This window comes from Phyllobates terribilis, unplaced genomic scaffold, assembly GCF_046119375.1.
Source record: "Phyllobates terribilis strain yellow unplaced genomic scaffold, ASM4611937v1 Scaffold_168__1_contigs__length_4147262, whole genome shotgun sequence".
Taxonomy (NCBI): Eukaryota; Metazoa; Chordata; class Amphibia; order Anura; family Dendrobatidae; genus Phyllobates; species Phyllobates terribilis.
The window spans coordinates 998,611-1,017,576 of NW_027362928.1; the positions used below are offsets into that span (position 1 = coordinate 998,611).

General features: G+C 51.2%; 4 non-coding genes and 1 pseudogene across 4 annotated transcripts; all 5 read left to right on the forward strand.

Moving 5' to 3' along the window:
- The first annotated feature begins 10,790 nt into the window (after positions 1-10,790).
- LOC141208055 (U2 spliceosomal RNA) lies at positions 10,791-10,981 on the forward strand. The gene has a single exon (XR_012278325.1). It is a non-coding gene; the product is annotated as a U2 spliceosomal RNA (small nuclear RNA).
- A 1,112-nt stretch (positions 10,982-12,093) lies between these two features.
- Positions 12,094-12,284, forward strand: LOC141208056 (U2 spliceosomal RNA). The gene has a single exon (XR_012278326.1). It is a non-coding gene; the product is annotated as a U2 spliceosomal RNA (small nuclear RNA).
- Positions 12,285-13,399: 1,115 nt separating this feature from the next.
- LOC141208057 (U2 spliceosomal RNA) lies at positions 13,400-13,590 on the forward strand. The gene has a single exon (XR_012278327.1). It is a non-coding gene; the product is annotated as a U2 spliceosomal RNA (small nuclear RNA).
- Positions 13,591-14,705: 1,115 nt separating this feature from the next.
- Positions 14,706-14,821, forward strand: LOC141208200 (U2 spliceosomal RNA; annotated as a pseudogene).
- A 524-nt stretch (positions 14,822-15,345) lies between these two features.
- Positions 15,346-15,528, forward strand: LOC141208145 (U2 spliceosomal RNA). The gene has a single exon (XR_012278411.1). It is a non-coding gene; the product is annotated as a U2 spliceosomal RNA (small nuclear RNA).
- The last annotated feature ends 3,438 nt before the right edge of the window (positions 15,529-18,966 follow it).

The window sequence follows — 18,966 nt, forward strand, 5'->3', positions numbered from 1 at the left end:
AGGACTGCCGGAGCAGCGGGCAGAAGCAGGGCAGGACAGGACTGCCGGAGCAGTGAGCAAGGAGTCAGAGCAGGACGGACAGGGCTCTGTTCACACGGAACAGACAGGAAGGGAAAGGCAGAGCCAGATACCCACAGGGTACTTGCAGTGAAGTAGCGAGGGGACCACAAACTCACAAACGGGAGTACAGAGACAACAAGCAGGAGTTAGGTACGAGTTCAGACTCTGCAGAAAAAGGAAAGGAACAGACAGAGGCAAAACAGGTAAAGGATAGGAGAGAGTTCAGACTGGAACTGAGTGTACGGAAGAGACCGACACTGCAGCGGGATACAGGAGCGGGTCTGGGAATACGGCCCCCAGAGAGGCGGGACGAACAGGCAAGGAGCGTGTTCAGACAGGACAGACAAGATACAGGAACGGATCTAGGTAATCGGCCCCTAGAAGGCGGGAGGAACAGGCTAGGAGCGTGTTCAGACAGGCCTGGAAATACAGCCTCCAGGAAAGGCAGCAGGCAAGAGTACACAGACAGGACTCAGTTCAGACACGGGAACTGATACCACAAGGCAGGAGACATAGACAGGACTCAGTTCAGACACGGGAACAGATACTGCAAGACAGGAGAAATAGACAGGACTCAGTTCAGACAGGAACAGATACCACAAGGCAGGGACACAAACAGGACTCTGTTCAGACGGGAACAGATATCGCAAGGCACAGACAGGCAGATCTAGGAATACGGCCCCTAGAAGGCGAAAGAACAGGCAAGAAGCGTGTTCACAAAAACAGACCACAGTTCAGACACAGAACTGGAAAACAGGCAGGAAAACAGGATAGGACCTGGCATGTCAGAGACAAAAAGCCGACTGACAGGACACAATGCTCAGGCGCCATCTTGAGGAAGAAGGTGGTATAAATACCCAAAGATGGACAGCAATAGGCTGAAGGTGCAACAGGGGCGTGTCCACAGCAGGTACAAGAAACAGGAAGTTCAGCGGGTGTCGCCCTATGCAGCCAAAACAGACAAACAGACAGCAAGGAGGGAAGCCAGAGAGACATTCTGGACTGGAGATCAAGTGCGCGCTCTTGCACAGTGGGAGATGGACCACCATGCAAGGACGCCGCCAGGTATGTTACAGTACCCCCCCCCTTACGCCCCCTCTTCTTCAGGCCTGCCAGAATCTTCCGCAGGGAATTCGAGGACCAGTCGTTCACTTCAAGGAGATCACTTCCACTGTCCACAGGAAAAATTGATTTCATCTGGTTAGCTAGGATGCTACCTCCTATCCAGCCATCCCTAGCAACAGACGAAACGGGTGGAGTACCAGGAACAGCACACAAGGAAGTCTCTCTCCACATATTTTCAGGTGGCACCCCAGAGGGTACAGGAGACGACTGGAAGTCCTTCACCGGGTTGGAGGGGGACAGAGACTTGGGGGTAATCTCTGCTTCGAGGTACATCTTGTCAAGCTCACAGGAAGAAATAGACGGGTTATCAGGTACATAATGAGGAAAAGTCACTGTCTCTTTGTTATCTGGTGGTACCCCGGAGAATTCAGGAAACAACTGGAGGTCCTCCGCCGGGTCAGAAGAGTGCAGAGGCTCAGAGAAAACATCTGCTTCAGAGTACACAAGGTCGGACTCACTGGACGAAGCAAGCGAGGTATCAGATCCAGGATATAGGAAAGTCTCTGTCCATTCACCACCAGGTGGCACCCCGAAGGGTTCTGGAGACAACTGGAGGTCCTCCGCCTGGTCGGAGGGGTGTAGAGACTCGGGATTAACCTCTGCTTCGGAGTACACTAGGTTGGACTCACTGGACGAAGCGAGCGAGGTATCAGGTACAGAGTAAAGGAGAGTCTCTGTCCTTTCGCTACCAGGTAGCACCCCGAAGGGTTCTGGACACAACTGGAGGTCCTCCGCCTGGTCGGAGGGGTGTAGAGACTCGGGAGTAACCTCTGCTTCGGAGTACACTAGGTTGGACTCACTGGACGAAGCGAGCGAGGTATCAGGTACAGAGTATAGGAGAGTCTCTGTCCTTTCGCTACCAGGTAGCACCCCGAAGGGTTCTGGAGACAACTGGAGGTCCTCCGCCTGGTCGGAGGGGTGTAGAGACTCGGGGGTAACTACCACTTTGGGGTACCCATTGTCAGGCTCACAGGACGAAGCGGACAAAGTATCGAGTACCGAGTGTAGAGAAGTCTCTCTCCATTTGTCATCGAGTGGTATCCCGGAGGATTCAGGAGGCAACAGGGGGTCCTCCGCCAGGTAGTAGAGGTGCACAGACTCTGAGGTAACCACAGCTTTGGAGCATCCTTGGACATGCACACCGGTTAAAGTGGGTGAAGCATCTGATGCTGGGTGCAGGAAGTTCTCCTGTGTGGAGTCTGGATGGGCAGAAGTCTCTTCGGGCAGGAGAACCGGAGCACTACCCACACACATTACCCATTGGGGCTTCTCCGGGATACAGGGAGATGAAGCTTCAGTAGGGACTTCAAGGTTGGGGTCAGGAGGTCTCAGGGAGGACAGACCCTGGCGTGACGGCTTGCCTCTACGTCTAGCACGTCTGGACTGCCTCTTGAGGTTGGGAGAAGTATTCCGGAAAGCGTAGTCACCCTGTGAGGATTCTGGGTGGGCAGTAGTCTCATTGGGCTGGAGGACTATTGCGCTACCCACACACATTACCCATCGGGGCTGCTCCGGGATATTGGGAGGTGAAGCTTCAGCAGGAGCCTCCGGGTTAGGATCATCGAAGACCATTAGAAAGGCCACCAGGAAGGCCATTAGGTCCAGGAGGATCGGATCCCGTGTTTCATATAGGGGGTTGATCCATTCCAAGGCATCACCCGCCAGGTAAGACATAATGAATGCCACCTTAACCCGATCGGTGGGAAAACATAGAGGGTAGAACTTGAAGTGTAGCATGCATTGCTCCACAAATGCACGACTTTGTCTTGGATCCCCATAGTAACGTGGCGGATCCGCAGGAACGAGAGCAGATAGATCCATCTGGACGGGTGCGTAATTCGCCTGGAACTCAGCTGAGAAAAAAAAAAACTTTTATTTATATATTTTTAATGCATGTATTCGCTGGAAAACTTCTCAGAGAGCGAAGGCCGTGGGGCTCAACGGGAACCATGGCCTGAGCATGCTGTTATGCACACGCCCGGACTGACTGGCGTGTGCGGGTGTTGTGGTTCCACTGGACCATGGACCGGAGAGTGCCTGGAGGGGCGTGACTAAGTATCTGGCCGATCCGACCAAGGTGGCACGACGGCATACGACGCCAGTGCACCAGGGAGAAACCGGGCAGAGGGACCAGGTGCTACTCCAGGTCAAACTCCGGACACGGGGGTTGACCCACACTGGAATTACTGGAACAGGCAGGTTAGGCTGGCACAGACTGGTGGATGTAAGCAAACACGGCAGGTATGCAGAGGGGTGGATACAGGCGAGTATGCAGGCAGGGAGGTACTGGCCGAAAGGACGGGCTGGAGCACAGAAAGGTTAAGACCCAGTACAGACTGGGTGACAGAACCGCAGATGCGGTAGACAACCACAGCAGAGAGGGAACACCCAAAGCGGTGGGCAAGAACAGAGCAGGACGGGGCTGCAGGAGCAGCAAGCACAAGCAGGGCAGGACAGGACTGCCGGAGCAGCGGGCAGAAGCAGGGCAGGACAGGACTGCCGGATCAGCGGGCAGAAGCAGGGCAGGACAGGACTGCCGGATCAGCGGGCAGAAGCAGGGCAGGACAGGACAGGACTGCCGGAGCAGCGGGCAGAAGCAGGGCAGGACAGGACAGGACTGCCGGAGCAGCGGGCAGAAGCAGGGCAGGACAGGACAGGACTGCCGGAGCAGCGGGCAGAAGCAGGGCAGGACAGGACAGGACTGCCGGAGCAGCGGGCAGAAGCAGGGCAGGACAGGACAGGACTGCCGGAGCAGCGGGCAGAAGCAGGGCAGGACAGGACAGGACTGCCGGAGCAGCGGGCAGAAGCAGGGCAGGACAGGACAGGACTGCCGGAGCAGCGGGCAGAAGCAGGGCAGGACAGGACAGGACTGCCGGAGCAGCGGGCAGAAGCAGGGCAGGACAGGACAGGACTGCCGGAGCAGCGGGCAGAAGCAGGGCAGGACAGGACAGGACTGCCGAAGCAGCGGGCAGAAGCAGGGCAGGACAGGACTGCCAGAGCAGCGGGCAGAAGCAGGGCAGGACAGGACTGCCGGAGCAGCGGGCAGAAGCAGGGCAGGACAGGACTGCCGGAGCAGCGGGCAGAAGCAGGGCAGGACAGGACTGCCGGAGCAGCGGGCAGAAGCAGGGCAGGACAGGACTGCCGGAGCAGCGGGCAGAAGCAGGGCAGGACAGGACTGCCGGAGCAGTGAGCAAGGAGTCAGAGCAGGACGGACAGGGCTCTGTTCACACGGAACAGACAGGAAGGGAAAGGCAGAGCCAGATACCCACAGGGTACTTGCAGTGAAGTAGCGAGGGGACCACAAACTCACAAACGGGAGTACAGAGACAACAAGCAGGAGTTAGGTACGAGTTCAGACTCTGCAGAAAAAGGAAAGGAACAGACAGAGGCAAAACAGGTAAAGGATAGGAGAGAGTTCAGACTGGAACTGAGTGTACGGAAGAGACCGACACTGCAGCGGGATACAGGAGCGGGTCTGGGAATACGGCCCCCAGAGAGGCGGGACGAACAGGCAAGGAGCGTGTTCAGACAGGACAGACAAGATACAGGAACGGATCTAGGTAATCGGCCCCTAGAAGGCGGGAGGAACAGGCTAGGAGCGTGTTCAGACAGGCCTGGAAATACAGCCTCCAGGAAAGGCAGCAGGCAAGAGTACACAGACAGGACTCAGTTCAGACACGGGAACTGATACCACAAGGCAGGAGACATAGACAGGACTCAGTTCAGACACGGGAACAGATACTGCAAGACAGGAGAAATAGACAGGACTCAGTTCAGACAGGAACAGATACCACAAGGCAGGGACACAAACAGGACTCTGTTCAGACGGGAACAGATATCGCAAGGCACAGACAGGCAGATCTAGGAATACGGCCCCTAGAAGGCGAAAGAACAGGCAAGAAGCGTGTTCACAAAAACAGACCACAGTTCAGACACAGAACTGGAAAACAGGCAGGAAAACAGGATAGGACCTGGCATGTCAGAGACAAAAAGCCGACTGACAGGACACAATGCTCAGGCGCCATCTTGAGGAAGAAGGTGGTATAAATACCCAAAGATGGACAGCAATAGGCTGAAGGTGCAACAGGGGCGTGTCCACAGCAGGTACAAGAAACAGGAAGTTCAGCGGGTGTCGCCCTATGCAGCCAAAACAGACAAACAGACAGCAAGGAGGGAAGCCAGAGAGACATTCTGGACTGGAGATCAAGTGCGCGCTCTTGCACAGTGGGAGATGGACCACCATGCAAGGACGCCGCCAGGTATGTTACAGTACCCCCCCCCTTACGCCCCCTCTTCTTCAGGCCTGCCAGAATCTTCCGCAGGGAATTCGAGGACCAGTCGTTCACTTCAAGGAGATCACTTCCACTGTCCACAGGAAAAATTGATTTCATCTGGTTAGCTAGGATGCTACCTCCTATCCAGCCATCCCTAGCAACAGACGAAACGGGTGGAGTACCAGGAACAGCACACAAGGAAGTCTCTCTCCACATATTTTCAGGTGGCACCCCAGAGGGTACAGGAGACGACTGGAAGTCCTTCACCGGGTTGGAGGGGGACAGAGACTTGGGGGTAATCTCTGCTTCGAGGTACATCTTGTCAAGCTCACAGGAAGAAATAGACGGGTTATCAGGTACATAATGAGGAAAAGTCACTGTCTCTTTGTTATCTGGTGGTACCCCGGAGAATTCAGGAAACAACTGGAGGTCCTCCGCCGGGTCAGAAGAGTGCAGAGGCTCAGAGAAAACATCTGCTTCAGAGTACACAAGGTCGGACTCACTGGACGAAGCAAGCGAGGTATCAGATCCAGGATATAGGAAAGTCTCTGTCCATTCACCACCAGGTGGCACCCCGAAGGGTTCTGGAGACAACTGGAGGTCCTCCGCCTGGTCGGAGGGGTGTAGAGACTCGGGATTAACCTCTGCTTCGGAGTACACTAGGTTGGACTCACTGGACGAAGCGAGCGAGGTATCAGGTACAGAGTAAAGGAGAGTCTCTGTCCTTTCGCTACCAGGTAGCACCCCGAAGGGTTCTGGACACAACTGGAGGTCCTCCGCCTGGTCGGAGGGGTGTAGAGACTCGGGAGTAACCTCTGCTTCGGAGTACACTAGGTTGGACTCACTGGACGAAGCGAGCGAGGTATCAGGTACAGAGTATAGGAGAGTCTCTGTCCTTTCGCTACCAGGTAGCACCCCGAAGGGTTCTGGAGACAACTGGAGGTCCTCCGCCTGGTCGGAGGGGTGTAGAGACTCGGGGGTAACTACCACTTTGGGGTACCCATTGTCAGGCTCACAGGACGAAGCGGACAAAGTATCGAGTACCGAGTGTAGAGAAGTCTCTCTCCATTTGTCATCGAGTGGTATCCCGGAGGATTCAGGAGGCAACAGGGGGTCCTCCGCCAGGTAGTAGAGGTGCACAGACTCTGAGGTAACCACAGCTTTGGAGCATCCTTGGACATGCACACCGGTTAAAGTGGGTGAAGCATCTGATGCTGGGTGCAGGAAGTTCTCCTGTGTGGAGTCTGGATGGGCAGAAGTCTCTTCGGGCAGGAGAACCGGAGCACTACCCACACACATTACCCATTGGGGCTTCTCCGGGATACAGGGAGATGAAGCTTCAGTAGGGACTTCAAGGTTGGGGTCAGGAGGTCTCAGGGAGGACAGACCCTGGCGTGACGGCTTGCCTCTACGTCTAGCACGTCTGGACTGCCTCTTGAGGTTGGGAGAAGTATTCCGGAAAGCGTAGTCACCCTGTGAGGATTCTGGGTGGGCAGTAGTCTCATTGGGCTGGAGGACTATTGCGCTACCCACACACATTACCCATCGGGGCTGCTCCGGGATATTGGGAGGTGAAGCTTCAGCAGGAGCTCCGGGTTAGGATCATCGAAGACCATTAGAAAGGCCACCAGGAAGGCCATTAGGTCCAGGAGGATCGGATCCCGTGTTTCATATAGGGGGTTGATCCATTCCAAGGCATCACCCGCCAGGTAAGACATAATGAATGCCACCTTAACCCGATCGGTGGGAAAACATAGAGGGTAGAACTTGAAGTGTAGCATGCATTGCTCCACAAATGCACGACTTTGTCTTGGATCCCCATAGTAACGTGGCGGATCCGCAGGAACGAGAGCAGATAGATCCATCTGGACGGGTGCGTAATTCGCCTGGAACTCAGCTGAGAAAAAAAAAAACTTTTATTTATATATTTTTAATGCATGTATTCGCTGGAAAACTTCTCAGAGAGCGAAGGCCGTGGGGCTCAACGGGAACCATGGCCTGAGCATGCTGTTATGCACACGCCCGGACTGACTGGCGTGTGCGGGTGTTGTGGTTCCACTGGACCATGGACCGGAGAGTGCCTGGAGGGGCGTGACTAAGTATCTGGCCGATCCGACCAAGGTGGCACGACGGCATACGACGCCAGTGCACCAGGGAGAAACCGGGCAGAGGGACCAGGTGCTACTCCAGGTCAAACTCCGGACACGGGGGTTGACCCACACTGGAATTACTGGAACAGGCAGGTTAGGCTGGCACAGACTGGTGGATGTAAGCAAACACGGCAGGTATGCAGAGGGGTGGATACAGGCGAGTATGCAGGCAGGGAGGTACTGGCCGAAAGGACGGGCTGGAGCACAGAAAGGTTAAGACCCAGTACAGACTGGGTGACAGAACCGCAGATGCGGTAGACAACCACAGCAGAGAGGGAACACCCAAAGCGGTGGGCAAGAACAGAGCAGGACGGGGCTGCAGGAGCAGCAAGCACAAGCAGGGCAGGACAGGACTGCCGGAGCAGCGGGCAGAAGCAGGGCAGGACAGGACTGCCGGATCAGCGGGCAGAAGCAGGGCAGGACAGGACTGCCGGATCAGCGGGCAGAAGCAGGGCAGGACAGGACAGGACTGCCGGAGCAGCGGGCAGAAGCAGGGCAGGACAGGACAGGACTGCCGGAGCAGCGGGCAGAAGCAGGGCAGGACAGGACAGGACTGCCGGAGCAGCGGGCAGAAGCAGGGCAGGACAGGACAGGACTGCCGGAGCAGCGGGCAGAAGCAGGGCAGGACAGGACAGGACTGCCGGAGCAGCGGGCAGAAGCAGGGCAGGACAGGACAGGACTGCCGGAGCAGCGGGCAGAAGCAGGGCAGGACAGGACAGGACTGCCGGAGCAGCGGGCAGAAGCAGGGCAGGACAGGACAGGACTGCCGGAGCAGCGGGCAGAAGCAGGGCAGGACAGGACAGGACTGCCGAAGCAGCGGGCAGAAGCAGGGCAGGACAGGACTGCCAGAGCAGCGGGCAGAAGCAGGGCAGGACAGGACTGCCGGAGCAGCGGGCAGAAGCAGGGCAGGACAGGACTGCCGGAGCAGCGGGCAGAAGCAGGGCAGGACAGGACTGCCGGAGCAGCGGGCAGAAGCAGGGCAGGACAGGACTGCCGGAGCAGCGGGCAGAAGCAGGGCAGGACAGGACTGCCGGAGCAGTGAGCAAGGAGTCAGAGCAGGACGGACAGGGCTCTGTTCACACGGAACAGACAGGAAGGGAAAGGCAGAGCCAGATACCCACAGGGTACTTGCAGTGAAGTAGCGAGGGGACCACAAACTCACAAACGGGAGTACAGAGACAACAAGCAGGAGTTAGGTACGAGTTCAGACTCTGCAGAAAAAGGAAAGGAACAGACAGAGGCAAAACAGGTAAAGGATAGGAGAGAGTTCAGACTGGAACTGAGTGTACGGAAGAGACCGACACTGCAGCGGGATACAGGAGCGCGTCTGGGAATACGGCCCCCAGAGAGGCGGGACGAACAGGCAAGGAGCGTGTTCAGACAGGACAGACAAGATACAGGAACGGATCTAGGTAATCGGCCCCTAGAAGGCGGGAGGAACAGGCTAGGAGCGTGTTCAGACAGGCCTGGAAATACAGCCTCCAGGAAAGGCAGCAGGCAAGAGTACACAGACAGGACTCAGTTCAGACACGGGAACTGATACCACAAGGCAGGAGACATAGACAGGACTCAGTTCAGACACGGGAACAGATACTGCAAGACAGGAGAAATAGACAGGACTCAGTTCAGACAGGAACAGATACCACAAGGCAGGGACACAAACAGGACTCTGTTCAGACGGGAACAGATACCGCAAGGCACAGACAGGCAGATCTAGGAATACGGCCCCTAGAAGGCGAAAGAACAGGCAAGAAGCGTGTTCACAAAAACAGACCACAGTTCAGACACAGAACTGGAAAACAGGCAGGAAAACAGGATAGGACCTGGCATGTCAGAGACAAAAAGCCGACTGACAGGACACAATGCTCAGGCGCCATCTTGAGGAAGAAGGTGGTATAAATACCCAAAGATGGACAGCAATAGGCTGAAGGTGCAACAGGGGCGTGTCCACAGCAGGTACAAGAAACAGGAAGTTCAGCGGGTGTCGCCCTATGCAGCCAAAACAGACAAACAGACAGCAAGGAGGGAAGCCAGAGAGACATTCTGGACTGGAGATCAAGTGCGCGCTCTTGCACAGTGGGAGATGGACCACCATGCAAGGACGCCGCCAGGTATGTTACAATTTTGCTTGTTTGTCGGATTTTGGGATGGACTCTTTGGCTTTGCTTTTCTTCTCCTCATTGGATTTTTCATGTTCAAAGTTGCAGAAGCCAGATTACAAGCTCATTTTGGTTCAACTTCAGCAACTGTGCATTGCATTGCCATGTAATGTGATGCAATGCTATCTTTCTAGCTCTCCCTTTTTACTTCCTTTTGGATAAACAGACATATTAGGCAAGTATTTTGGAGCTTTCACCTAAATAACTACAGGTGGTGAGATAAGCTGCACAATATAATTGACCTTTCAGTATATTGTTGCACACACACCATCTATTTAGCAAATGCCCTTGTTATCAACAGCAGCCTTTTAAACTCACCTGAGCTAACAGGTATGTGCGCTGGTTACTCTGCTGCGCTTAAAATTTCTTTTTTGGTTTGCTACAATGCCTTTTCTGAAACGTTGTCTCCTTCTGCTGGAACACTGACTTCTTTCATTTAATGCCTGCAGACTATAAAAGAGAACCCAACCCAAAAAGTTTGGTTGATTAGTCTGTGGCATTCTGTTAAACTGATGCTTATGGCGGTCTCTGTGAGCTTCTCAGCGACATTCAGCCAGCCAGGTATCCTGCCTGCAGTAGATGGAATGTGGCAATGGAACGCTGGCTGCGCGTGTCATAATAGGCTCTGAGCCTTTATATACCTGTGCACAGCAGCAGCCACCTTCAGTCTGCTGCTGGACAGCCAGCAGCAGCAGCAGGAGAGGTATGTAATCAGGAGCCCTCCTGCTAAGGGTAGACAGCTGCTCATTCCACCCCACCCCCCGCCTTAATTGGTTCTCCTCCCTTCCAACGGTGTTGAGGCGGGTGGGAACAGCAGGGGGTGAAGGTGCTGTGTTTAAAGAGGTGGAGTTATGCAGATCTAAAACGCGTGGATTGCAGCAGCAGCAAGCCGAAAAGTGCAGGCATGTAAGGGATCTAGAGGTTGACAACATGTCTTCTTAACGGGAGTCCAGGAGCTCATCTCCACAAATGGACTTTTCAGGATCCTTGGGTGGCTCCATAGTTTGAAACCAATTCTGGTTATCGCTTCTCGGCCTTTTGGCTAAGATCAAGTGTAGTATCTGTTCTTATCAGTTTAATATCTGATACGTCCCCTATCTGGGGACCATATATTAAATGGATTTTTAGAACAGGGAGATGGAAAAAGAGCTTGCTCTGTCCACTCCACGCATTGACCTGGTATTGCAGTATCTCCAGGACCGGTGCACCCCTTCTTTAATGCAGTTTCTAAAATCAGAAAGAATTGAATTCAATGTTTTTTGTTCATTTTGCTTGTTTGTCGGATTTTGGGATGGACTCTTTGGCTTTGCTTTTCTTCTCCTCATTGGATTTTTCATGTTCAAAGTTGCAGAAGCCAGATTACAAGCTCATTTTGGTTCAACTTCAGCAACTGTGCATTGCATTGCCATGTAATGTGATGCAATGCTATCTTTCTAGCTCTCCCTTTTTACTTCCTTTTGGATAAACAGACATATTAGGCAAGCATTTTGGAGCTTTCACCTAAATAACTACAGGCGGTGAGATAAGCTGCACAATATAATTGACCTTTCAGTATATTGTTGCACACACACCATCTATTTAGCAAATGCCCTTGTTATCAACAGCAGCCTTTTAAACTCACCTGAGCTAACAGGTATGTGCGCTGGTTACTCTGCTGCGCTTAAAATTTCTTTTTTGGTTTGCTACAATGCCTTTTCTGAAACGTTGTCTCCTTCTGCTGGAACACTGACTTCTTTCATTTAATGCCTGCAGACTATAAAAGAGAACCCAACCCAAAAAGTTTGGTTGATTAGTCTGTGGCATTCTGTTAAACTGTTGCTTATGGCGGTCTCTGTGAGCTTCTCAGCGACATTCAGCCAGCCAGGTATCCTGCCTGCAGTAGATGGAATGTGGCAATGGAACGCTGGCTGCGCGTGTCATAATAGGCTCTGAGCCTTTATATACCTGTGCACAGCAGCAGCCACCTTCAGTCTGCTGCTGGACAGCCAGCAGCAGCAGCAGGAGAGGTATGTAATCAGGAGCCCTCCTGCTAAGGGTAGACAGCTGCTCATTCCACCCCACCCCCCGCCTTAATTGGTTCTCCTCCCTTCCAACGGTGTTGAGGCGGGTGGGAACAGCAGGGGGTGAAGGTGCTGTGTTTAAAGAGGTGGAGTTATGCAGATCTAAAACGCGTGGATTGCAGCAGCAGCAAGCCGAAAAGTGCAGGCATGTAAGGGATCTAGAGGTTGACAACATGTCTTCTTAACGGGAGTCCAGGAGCTCATCTCCACAAATGGACTTTTCAGGATCCTTGGGTGGCTCCATAGTTTGAAACCAATTCTGGTTATCGCTTCTCGGCCTTTTGGCTAAGATCAAGTGTAGTATCTGTTCTTATCAGTTTAATATCTGATACGTCCCCTATCTGGGGACCATATATTAAATGGATTTTTAGAACAGGGAGATGGAAAAAGAGCTTGCTCTGTCCACTCCACGCATTGACCTGGTATTGCAGTATCTCCAGGACCGGTGCACCCCTTCTTTAATGCAGTTTCTAAAATCAGAAAGAATTGAATTCAATGTTTTTTGTTCATTTTGCTTGTTTGTCGGATTTTGGGATGGACTCTTTGGCTTTGCTTTTCTTCTCCTCATTGGATTTTTCATGTTCAAAGTTGCAGAAGCCAGATTACAAGCTCATTTTGGTTCAACTTCAGCAACTGTGCATTGCATTGCCATGTAATGTGATGCAATGCTATCTTTCTAGCTCTCCCTTTTTACTTCCTTTTGGATAAACAGACATATTAGGCAAGCATTTTGGAGCTTTCACCTAAATAACTACAGGCGGTGAGATAAGCTGCACAATATAATTGACCTTTCAGTATATTGTTGCACACACACCATCTATTTAGCAAATGCCCTTGTTATCAACAGCAGCCTTTTAAACTCACCTGAGCTAACAGGTATGTGCGCTGGTTACTCTGCTGCGCTTAAAATTTCTTTTTTGGTTTGCTACAATGCCTTTTCTGAAACGTTGTCTCCTTCTGCTGGAACACTGACTTCTTTCATTTAATGCCTGCAGACTATAAAAGAGAACCCAACCCAAAAAGTTTGGTTGATTAGTCTGTGGCATTCTGTTAAACTGTTGCTTATGGCGGTCTCTGTGAGCTTCTCAGCGACATTCAGCCAGCCAGGTATCCTGCCTGCAGTAGATGGAATGTGGCAATGGAACGCTGGCTGCGCGTGTCATAATAGGCTCTGAGCCATTATATACCTGTGCACAGCAGCAGCCACCTTCAGTCTGCTGCTGGACAGCCAGCAGCAGCAGCAGCAGGAGAGGTATGTAATCAGGAGCCCTCCTGCTAAGGGTAGACAGCTGCTCGTTCCACCCCACCCCCCGCCTTAATTGGTTCTCCTCCCTTCCAACGGTGTTGAGGCGGGTGGGAACAGCAGGGGGTGAAGGTGCTGTGTTTAAAGAGGTGGAGTTATGCAGATCTAAAACGCGTGGATTGCAGCAGCAGCAAGCCGAAAAGTGCAGGCATGTAAGGGATCTAGAGGTTGACAACATGTCTTCTTAACGGGAGTCCAGGAGCTCATCTCCACAAATGGACTTTTCAGGATCCTTGGGTGGCTCCGTAGTTTGAAACCAATTCTGGTTATCGCTTCTCGGCCTTTTGGCTAAGATCAAGTGTAGTATCTGTTCTTATCAGTTTAATATCTGATACGTCCCCTATCTGGGGACCATATATTAAATGGATTTTTAGAACAGGGAGATGGAAAAAGAGCTTGCTCTGTCCACTCCACGCATTGACCTGGTATTGCAGTATCTCCAGGACCGGTGCACCCCTTCTTTAATGCAGTTTCTAAAATCAGAAAGAATTGAATTCAATGTTTTTTGTTCATTTTGCTTGTTTGTCGGATTTTGGGATGGACTCTTTGGCTTTGCTTTTCTTCTCCTCATTGGATTTTTCATGTTCAAAGTTGCAGAAGCCAGATTACAAGCTCATTTTGGTTCAACTTCAGCAACTGTGCATTGCATTGCCATGTAATGTGATGCAATGCTATCTTTCTAGCTCTCCCTTTTTACTTCCTTTTGGATAAACAGACATATTAGGCAAGCATTTTGGAGCTTTCACCTAAATAACTACAGGTGGTGAGATAAGCTGCACAATATAATTGACCTTTCAGTATATTGTTGCACACACACCATCTATTTAGCAAATGCCCTTGTTATCAACAGCAGCCTTTTAAACTCACCTGAGCTAACAGGTATGTGCGCTGGTTACTCTGCTGCGCTTAAAATTTCTTTTTTGGTTTGCTACAATGCCTTTTCTGAAACGTTGTCTCCTTCTGCTGGGACACTGACTTCTTTCATTTAATGCCTGCAGACTATAAAAGAGAACCCAACCCAAAAAGTTTGGTTGATTAGTCTGTGGCATTCTGTTAAACTGTTGCTTATGGCGGTCTCTGTGAGCTTCTCAGCGACATTCAGCCAGCCAGGTATCCTGCCTGCAGTAGATGGAATGTGGCAATGGAACGCTGGCTGCGCGTGTCATAATAGGCTCTGAGCCTTTATATACCTGTGCACAGCAGCAGCCACCTTCAGTCTGCTGCTGGACAGCCAGCAGCAGCAGCAGCAGGAGAGGTATGTAATCAGGAGCCCTCCTGCTAAGGGTAGACAGCTGCTCGTTCCACCCCACCCCCCGCCTTAATTGGTTCTCCTCCCTTCCAACGGTGTTGAGGCGGGTGGGAACAGCAGGGGGTGAAGGTGCTGTGTTTAAAGAGGTGGAGTTATGCAGATCTAAAACGCGTGGATTGCAGCAGCAGCAAGCCGAAAAGTGCAGGCATGTAAGGGATCTAGAGGTTGACAACATGTCTTCTTAACGGGAGTCCAGGAGCTCATCTCCACAAATGGACTTTTCAGGATCCTTGGGTGGCTCCGTAGTTTGAAACCAATTCTGGTTATCGCTTCTCGGCCTTTTGGCTAAGATCAAGTGTAGTATCTTTTGAAAAGGCAGTTTTGTCCTTGGGCTGCCCTAGTAAATTGATGCATATTACACACTGGTTTGGTGCACTTGTTAGTACGCCAGGTGGCTCATAGAGTTATCTGATGGAAAACATGGCCCTCCAGGATCGAAGTCACTTGGCTGGGTAAGTGTGAGGGCTTTGGAGCAATGTGCCCCAGGAGTAGGCGCCCTGGTGGGAGTCCAAGCTTACTGGGACTGGGAACCCCAGAAAGACTTGGCTTCGTAGCACGCCGCACCTTTGCCAATCATACTTTCTGAGCAACCCCCCCTATTCCTGGCCTCCGGGCTATGAAGGGGAATTTTTATAAACCCGGTCGGAGGTCCGGTCAGCTTTGGGCTGAGAAACCAACACAGGCTCCAGCTCCACTAGGGTGGCAGCCTAGATGGAAGCTGGGAGCACGAAAACGGCTCTTCTCCGGCTTCGGCTAGGGAGAGCATCGGAGATCCCTGACCCTCGCTGTGGCCTTCTGGCTCAGAGGGATGGGGATGGTTTATTGGGGACCCTCTCCTCCGGGAAGGGTCCACATGAATCCTCGCCTCGTGCGCTGTTTTGGTGTGACTTCGGTCACATTTTTCAGTGCCTTGGATGCAGCTTCAATCAAAAAAATCTGTTCTTATCAGTTTAATATCTGATACGTCCCCTATCTGGGGACCATATATTAAATGGATTTTTAGAACAGGGAGATGGAAAAAGAGCTTGCTCTGTCCACTCCACGCATTGACCTGGTATTGCAGTATCTCCAGGACCGGTGCACCCCTTCTTTAATGCAGTTTCTAAAATCAGAAAGAATTGAATTCAATGTTTTTTGTTCATTTTGCTTGTTTGTCGGATTTTGGGATGGACTCTTTGGCTTTGCTTTTCTTCTCCTCATTGGATTTTTCATGTTCAAAGTTGCAGAAGCCAGATTACAAGCTCATTTTGGTTCAACTTCAGCAACTGTGCATTGCATTGCCATGTAATGTGATGCAATGCTATCTTTCTAGCTCTCCCTTTTTACTTCCTTTTGGATAAACAGACATATTAGGCAAGCATTTTGGAGCTTTCACCTAAATAACTACAGGTGGTGAGATAAGCTGCACAATATAATTGACCTTTCAGTATATTGTTGCACACACACCATCTATTTAGCAAATGCCCTTGTTATCAACAGCAGCCTTTTAAACTCACCTGAGCTAACAGGTATGTGCGCTGGTTACTCTGCTGCGCTTAAAATTTCTTTTTTGGTTTGCTACAATGCCTTTTCTGAAACGTTGTCTCCTTCTGCTGGAACACTGACTTCTTTCATTTAATGCCTGCAGACTATAAAAGAGAACCCAACCCAAAAAGTTTGGTTGATTAGTCTGTGGCATTCTGTTAAACTGTTGCTTATGGCGGTCTCTGTGAGCTTCTCAGCGACATTCAGCCAGCCAGGTATCCTGCCTGCAGTAGATGGAATGTGGCAATGGAACGCTGGCTGCGCGTGTCATAATAGGCTCTGAGCCTTTATATACCTGTGCACAGCAGCAGCCACCTTCAGTCTGCTGCTGGACAGCCAGCAGCAGCAGCAGCAGGAGAGGTATGTAATCAGGAGCCCTCCTGCTAAGGGTAGACAGCTGCTCGTTCCACCCCACCCCCCGCCTTAATTGGTTCTCCTCCCTTCCAACGGTGTTGAGGCGGGTGGGAACAGCAGGGGGTGAAGGTGCTGTGTTTAAAGAGGTGGAGTTATGCAGATCTAAAACGCGTGGATTGCAGCAGCAGCAAGCCGAAAAGTGCAGGCATGTAAGGGATCTAGAGGTTGACAACATGTCTTCTTAACGGGAGTCCAGGAGCTCATCTCCACAAATGGACTTTTCAGGATCCTTGGGTGGCTCCGTAGTTTGAAACCAATTCTGGTTATCGCTTCTCGGCCTTTTGGCTCAGACCTAGTGTTTGGACAAGAGGTTCCTTGTGTACTAGCCCTCGGCCTTCCAGCATCGCCACTTCGGTGGCTTAAGCTGGATGCTGCTATAGGGGGAGAGTGAGGAGGAAACGAGAAGGCGATTCCTGAAGCGACCATGGGTGTCAAGCTTCGCTTTGCTGGGACCGGGGATCCCCGGGTCAAGAATGCTTTCCGTATCGAGGTCTCTGAGGAGAAGAAGGACCATTTCTCGTTGTCATACCTGGTCAACGCCATTTTCTATGAAATCCTGAAGATCCAGAAGTCGGAGATCATCTGTTTGCAGGAGTTCAGAAGGGAGCATAGGTACGTCTTGGTGCTTTCTTCTATGGCGGCTTGCCAAAACCTTTTCAAAACTCTTCAAGTCCTTTCAGAGCACCCTCAGCTGGATGGACTTATCTTCACTGTACTCTACTCTAAGGGGGATATCCCGGTGGTAGTATTCATGCACAACCCCTTTATCTCCCGGGATGATATCACTGCATTCCTGAGAAGACACTGCATTTTTGTGCAATTCTCCCATAAAATCTTAAATGGAGAAGGGCTGTGGACTGGGAAGTATAAATACTTTGTGAGGTTTGGGATAGACCCTCATGGTCCTGGAGGTATTCACTATCCTCCCCTGAACTTTACAATTGGAAGAGACTCTGGATATCTGTTTTTTCCCGAGGCGCCATTGTTCTGCAGGAGATGCAACATGTTCGGGCATATCCAGGATTTCTGCAAACAATTGCCAAACTGTAGAAAGTGCAACAAGTACGGTCATCTGGCGAAGGATTGTTCCAACCCGGTGGTATGTGATGCCTGCGGGGAGGAAGGACATGTGATTCGGGATTGTAAGGCTAAAGTCAAGCCTAGGTCCTTCTCCGAAGTGACCAAAGGTAAGCCTACTGTCCCTGATGTTACCCCACAGGTGACTACTGCAGAGATCAATGAGGAGACGGAGCCCCCTGAGGTTGAAGATCTGGTGGGTGAGGCCCAGACCCTGTTGGACCCTCCAGCCCCTGCTGGGCCAAGTATGGAGATCTCCGGGTTGGATATGGACCTCCCTCATCAGTCCGAAATATGTGGTGAGGGTGACATGGATGTGTCTCTTGCTCGAACCCCTGCATTGTCCTGGGGTGCTACAGACGAAGAGGTGGCCAGGGATGGTGGCCAAGGAGACTTTACTTCTGGGAGGTCTTTTGATGATGATGATACTCCTGAACTGGCCAATAAAAAACCCAGACGAGAGTACTCACCTGCCAGCGGAGGGTGCGACAGTCCTGCAAGTGACCGCATTTACCCGCAGGATGTCTTCTCCCCTGATGCTCCTTACCTTGGCATTCCTGAGAGCATCAACACCTTTGGGGTGCTTTCCCAGTCTGATGATAATGGATGAGTATGGTGTGATCAACATTGAGTCATGTATTTCTTTTCTTTAATTAATGTCTTGCCAATCTGGTTGGGATGTAGTGTCCCTAAATGTAAGGCAGATCAGATCTAAAATCAGAAGAACAACTGTTCTGGACTACCTGAAACATTTAGGTGCTGATGTTTTTTGCCTTCAGGAGTGTGGGATTCAGGATGCTCCTTGTGACAAAGACTGGCCTTACGGACAGCATATCTGGTCAGGGTCTAATCATAATAAAAATGATGGGGTGGGGATATTAGTTGGGAATAAAGAAATCTCTATTGATAGTTATATTGTGGTGGAGGTGGGCCGATGTTTAATTGCATTTTTGAGTTATAGAGGGTGGCGGGTCAGAATTATTAATTTATATTGCCCTACAGGGAAGGAAGAGCGGCTTGCTCTTCTTGAAAAATTAAGTTTTTTTCTTCCAGGGAAATCTCCCACTATTTTTGTTGGGGACGTTAATTGTGTCACAGAAGGAAAGTGTGACATAACAGGAAAGAAATTGTCCCATTTAATTTGTGATTTTTCCTTTTTAGATGCAGCAGTTATTGTTCTTGGCATGCCACCACCGCCGACATACCATGCTGACCGTGGTGAGATTCATTCCAGAATTGATTTAATGTTATTTTCTAAAAATATGGTATGTTTGGATTTTTCTCAACAAAAGGTACCTTTTTCGGACCATGAATGTTTGAGAGGCGTGTTTTGTGCGAATGGTGACCAAGTGTATGGCGGTGGGGTATGGAAGTTGAATGCAAGGCTGTTAGAGGATGATGAGGTGATGAATGAGTTTAATGTAAAGTATGAAAGATGGAGAATGCGTAAGAAGGATTTTGTGTGTGTTCTTGACTGGTGGGACTGGGTGAAAGTGCAATTTAAAACTTTC